The sequence below is a fragment of the Haemaphysalis longicornis genome, unplaced genomic scaffold (genome assembly GCF_048455015.1).
Source record: "Haemaphysalis longicornis isolate Haplotype H1 unplaced genomic scaffold, Haemaphysalis longicornis Haplotype H1 scaffold_6, whole genome shotgun sequence".
In the NCBI taxonomy this organism is placed as follows: Eukaryota; Metazoa; Arthropoda; class Arachnida; order Ixodida; family Ixodidae; genus Haemaphysalis; species Haemaphysalis longicornis.
In genome coordinates, this window is record NW_027526407.1 from 15,938,316 (window position 1) to 15,944,498 (window position 6,183).

Genomic DNA, 6,183 nt, shown 5'->3' on the forward strand with positions numbered 1-6,183 from the left:
CTCTTGTAGCCATCTTCGCCAGAAATGGTCAGCCATCTTGGGTCGGTATCGCCAGCGGCGGGTCAACTGAGCCTGCATTAATGAGTGTTTCCAGATTAGACCCACTGCGAAGGCAATCCAAACGTCTTCCAACAAAAAAATGTGAGGGGGTCAGTGGTTCTGCTTTCTCGGAATCGGCAAACACGTAGGTTAACGGTCTTGAGTTTACGACGGCTTTGATTTCGGTCTGAACCGTAATAAGCTTCTTGAAATTGTAGTAGCAGTCACCCAGCACCATCTTCAGAGATACCTTTACGCAGCGGACCATCATTTCCCATATTCCGCCCCACCAGGTGACTGTTTCGACGAATAATTTACACTGAATCTGTTGACCCGTCATATAGTTCTGGACCTCCTCTCTACGCAATGTTTCCCACGGCCTCTTCAAATTCTTTGAAGCTTGTTTGAACGCTTTTGCGTTGTCCAGAAAGATGGTTCGACAAGCTCTTCTTCTTGCTATGACCAGTTTTAATGCCATCAGAAAGCTGAAAGTAGTCATGTTACCCATTAGCTGTTCACGTGCACAGCGCGTGTAACCGCACACGTGAAAACCAGCATGTATGACGTCATTTTCTTTCCTTGATAGGTCCTGTGAGGTCAAAGCCAGTCAGCTCAAACGGTGCAGCCTGGGTTACCCTGCCACGTGCAAAAAGAGCTACTGGTTCGCTGGCTGTGGCTGTTAAAACGGTGCTCGCGAAGCATCTCTTTAAGGCCTTTTTGACCATCGGTCTTCCAGAACCACGCAGTACGGTTCCCTTAGCTCCATGAGCGTTTCATGTGCGCCAGCATATAGAAATCGGCGATTGGTGGCGAAGAGAAGGAGCTCGGTGAGATAATAGTCCGCAGAGCAGGCGCGTAGCCAGGATTTTCTTTCGAGGGGGGGGGGGGGGGGGGGGCTAAAGTTGTCTCAAGCCGCCCCTCCTGCCTTCCCCTGAAAGAAAAAAAGCGGGCCAGTTTTCAAGGAGCTTTAAAGGCTATGAATCCAAAATGTATGTTTGGTTCATTAAAAAGACTGCATTCTCCGGACAACAATGACCCACATGTTATCGCAAACTTGAAAAGAATAAACGAGATAAGTAAAACTTATCAAGCAGTGGGGACTCCCAACCCACTTTACGATTTCTCTGACATCACAGGAACTTGTTTGTAGGATTGGCACCGAAAAACGTAGCCCACCGTCAAGGGACATGATCGCCAGATTGTAGAGGGGCGTCAAGTTTCATTGATGATATGATTTGAATTTTAACGTGGAGTTAATACACTCATAACGACTTTTTAGTGCTGGCCTGAACTAAATAACTGTTGCCGATATTACGGCAATGGAGCCCGAAATTTGAAAATTTGTGATATTTGTCACATTGCTTCGGCTGAAAAACGTCTTCTGTGGCTGGAATGGAGCTGAGTGAGTCACCAAAGGCTATTTTCCGCAAGTTGAACAACGTTTTATTGTTCTTCATATGACCCTTAATGGTCCCTTTCATGATATTGGTGGAAATTTGCACCCGTGATACGGGACGTATAATTGGTGTTAACTAACGAGGCACGCATGCAGGCAACCATGTGTCCGTGGCACTTCTGCCGTATCCATTGCCGTTTCCAGTGTTGCAAAGCGAAGAAATTGACCGCTAAACTTTTCAGTGAATACCATCTAAAGCACCCTGTGCAGATGCATTAAATGGCTATAGTCTCATGTCGTTACTTCCTTTGTTTCAACGTGTGTAGTGTGATCTGTGTGACATCCGTGATAAAATGACCTAGGCAGCAAGAATGAGATTTTTTCTTTATTTGTTCTGGTACAAAATGTAAAAGAAAAGTTTTGGCATATAAGCATTCTATGCCCATACAGCAGCTAGCAGTGTAAGGCCAATGGAGGTCATTCTGTGCAGTCTACATCGAATCTACGCCCTTACGTTATAGCGTAATTTACGCTACGTTAGCCTGTCATTTTTAAACAAATAAGCCCTTCGCTACGCGTATATGTATAGCGCAGGTATTATGTTAAAAAACAACAGGCTACGCCTTATGCATAAAGAACGTCATAGCACTAGTAGTAATTTCAGCAAATACCAACCCTAAAAGCCCACACATCAGCAGAAGAACAGGGCCGTTAACAGCGAAGATTATGTAAACACGACCAGTTAGCCCTCACGCAAAGCGGAATAATTAAGCCATCAGTATTTCTGAGGCCATGCCAGTGGAAATTTCCGCTTTTGTTTTGACTCTCTAATGCGTTGCAGCTCGTAGCTTCTATCAGCACTCCAGGCGGACATGAGAAGCGTGTAGTCAATCTGGTTGACATTTTGGTACAGCCGAAATGTCGATTTTGCTGTAATGAGCTGCCTCTTGGTGTTCTGAAATAGTTGCATTATTCTCTGTCAAGTGGTGAATGCTTGGTGCATAAATGCCCTATAATCTGCCTGAAGGCGTGTACTGTGGAGCAAATTTTCTGGGGCAGCCATTCCCTTTAGGGGTAAGTACCACACCTGGATAAGGTATAGCAAGTCACTGCAAAGTTCATTATTAAATGCCATACCGAACTTAAAATTAGCAAGAAAAAATAATAACGCAATGACGGCGGTGTCTGACCACTCTTGCGGCTACGCAAGTTCTGTGCAAGTTGAACAAAATCTTGGTGCATTTGGAATTCGGTCGTAAGATCTGAGGAAGGAATCCTAATGGGGTCCTATCCCTAGGTTTGAGAAAATAATGGAAGAACATACACTTTAGCGGACGAGTCCGCTGCCACTGTTCTGCCGAGTACTCACTGTCGGTTTAGTCTTTGCAGTGTTAGAGCATTGGTGGTTCTAGAATGTATAGGGCGCATAGGAATTTCGTAGTTTTTGTTAGTAACGCGGGAAATGAAACTTAAGTTGGGTAGCTCCTTGGCCCACCATAAAACGGAGCATTTGACAGTTTTACAGAGCCAACTTTACCTTCGGGCGTAGTGGGGTGCTCGAAACAAGTCAGCGTCTTGTTTCTGATGATGATGATGGTTTGTGTTTAAAGGCGCAAGGCCGACGAGGGCAAAGAGCGCCAGAGAAGTTATTTAATGAAAAGAAGTGATTACCACAAAAGGTAGCTATAAATGTGTAAACTGGACATAGTAAGATCAATAAAGATAATGGTGATGGCTGGTGTATAGGGCCAGATTTGATTATGCATGATAGGAAATGAGGTTTAAAAACTTCACGTCTGACAAATACTTAAACACGCGTTTCACAGAAACCATGGCATCGTCACCCAGAAACAACGATGGGTGTAGGGGAATATGTTGTCTGCACAGTTCTCTGAAGTGTTTGTGTCGTGTTGTGTCAAGTGTGTTGCATTGTATGAGTATGTGGACTACGGATAGGCCCTCCCCACACCTGGTACACAGGGGTCTTGGAGAACCCGTGAGCAGGTGCGAGTGCGTCACATGTGTATGGCCTATCCGTAATCTAGCTAAGGTAACTTTAATGTGCCTGTTGTGTGAGTCAGTAGTGTATTGTCCCAAGTGTGGTTTTATTACGTGTAGTTTGTTGTCTGTCTGTTCGCTCCAGTCTGCTTGCCACGTTTTACGGAGTTGCTGTCTTATGTGTGGCTTGAGGTCTGTGTAAGGAAGTGTTGTTATGTTTACTGTGTTTCGGAGTGCAGCATTGGCGGCCATTTCATCCGCCAGTTCATTTCCGCCGATGCCAGAGTGGCCTGGCACCCAACACACAGTCACCGCAAGGTTTGAAGAATACGCCAGCATAATTGATTTCAAGAGAAGGTTAACTACATGGTTTTTCGATGACTTTCCGGATGATAACGCACGGACGACGCTCAGCGAATCTGTATAGATGATAGATTTAGGAATATTATGTTCAACTATGTGATTTACAGCCAGAAAGATGCCATATGCTTCTGCTGAAAAAATACTTGTCTTTGCATTCATGGCTCTACCTCCTTCAAAATTGGGTCCATGAGCAGCACAAGACACCGCAGTGAACGTTTTGGAAGCATCAGCGAAAAACTCTGCAGCCCTGTATTTATCCTGCAGATACATGAAATGCTGCTGAATCGCAATTCTTGGTGCCCTGTTCTTATCAAGATGCGTAAAAGACAGGTCACAGAGCACAGGGCGCAGATTCCATGGTGGTATAAAATCAGTGATGTGTGTCTTGTGAATGTCTAAAAAGGGTACCTCATGCTTAGAGGCTTCCTCTCTTACCCTAAGTGAAAAGGGCAGAGAGATGGATGGACGATTTAAGAACAGTTGTGAGGATGTGTTATTAATGGTGGAATTAAAAGGGTGGTTAGTCAGGGCCATGATTTTCGAGGCATACAACAAATCCATGTAAATCCTCTGGTGATATAGGGACCATTTATCACACTCGGCGTAGAGGCTCACGACTGGGCTAGTGCGAAAAGCACCACATGCAAGGCGAAGACCCAGATGCAGCACTGGGTCGAGCATTTTCAGTGCCGTTTTTGTTGCAGACCCATAAATGACGCTTCCATAGTCCAATCGGGACCCCACTAGGCTTGTGAAAATACGTAAGAGGAGTTGCTTGTCCGTTCCATAAGACTGGTGGGACTAGATTTTAAGAATGTTGAGAGCCTTTAGACATTTATGTTTCAATTGCTTAATGTGAGGTATGAATGTAAGTTTTTCATCCAACACCACTCCTAAAAACTTGTGTTCCTTCCTCACAGGAAGCGAAACGCCATTAAGTGTAATGTCTGGGTCCGGATGGATCCCACGCTTCCTGGAGAAGACAACACAGGTGCTTTTTTCTGGATTAAGTTGAAACCCATTCTTGTCTGCCCAGCTGGCAAGTTTTTTGACAGCTAGCTGGACTTGACGCTCATAGATGGACATATTGCATGATTTAAAAGATACCTGGACGTCGTCTACATACATGGAATAAGAAATTGTAGGTGGCAATGCCTTCCCAAGGGAGTTCATTTTAACTATGAAAAGAGTGCAGCTTAAAACTCCACCTTGCGGAACGCCGTTTTCTTGTACATGAACCCTTGAGAGTGCGCTACCAACTCTCACACGAAAAGTTCTTTCGGACAAATAACTAGCAAGAATGTTCATCATGTTCCCTGAGACACCAAATGACTTCAGGTCACTGAGGATCCCGTAGCGCCAGGCGGTGTCGTATGCCTTCTCAAGGTCAAAAAACACCGTTGTGCAAAACTGTTTATGAATGAAAGCGTCCTTTATGTATGACTCAAGAGCGACAAGTTGGTCATTTTAAATCGCCCCGCCCTGAAGCCTGCCTGGCAGCTCTCGAGAAGACCATGGTACTCTAAGAAGTACACGAGTCTCTTGTTTATCATCTTCTCAAAGAGCTTACACAGGCAGCTAGTCAGGGCAATGGGACGATAACTGGCGGGAGAGGAAGGGTCCTTTCCTTCCTTCAAGAAAGCCATAACTATGGCCTCCCTCCATGAGCGAGGAATGTGCCCCGAAAGCCATATGTTGTTGTATAGATGTAGGAGTGTTTCAAGAGTGTCTGGGTGTAGGTGTTGTATCATGGTGTAGGTGATTTTGTCTGCACCTGGAGCTGAAGGCTTACATGTGCTGAGAGCAACCTTCAGCTCATGAATTGAAAAAGGACAATTGTAAGAAGTGTGCGACTTGTTGTGATCACGCATGGACTTCTTTTCTACAGATGTTTTGTGTTTCATGAAAGTGTTTTTGTAGTGTGCTGAACTGGACACGTGTTCGAAGTGTTGTGCAAGTGTGTTAGCCTGGGCTTCCAGTGTGTCCCCTGTTGTACTAACCAGGGGAAGGCTGTGTGTCTGTTGTCCTTTTAGTTTTCGTATTCGTGTCCAGACTTTGTGTGTGTCTGTGTAAGAGTTTATGGATGTCAAGAAGGTGTGCCAACTCTCTCGTTTTGCCTCACGGCGCACACGTTTTCCTAACGCCTTGGCCTGTTTGAACAAAATGAGGTTACCCGACGTGGGGTACCGACGAAGGACACCCCACGCCTTGTTCTGGGCCTCTCGCACCCGCCTGCAGTCCTCATTCCACCACGGCCTCCGCTGGTTGCGCGGGGCACCAGAGGCGTGGGGAATGGACTTTTCGGCGGCGTCGAGGATGTGCGCCGTGAGCAGTTGGGTAGCTTCTTCAACGTGTAGGTGTCCTATGGATGTGTGGTGTAGTTTGGA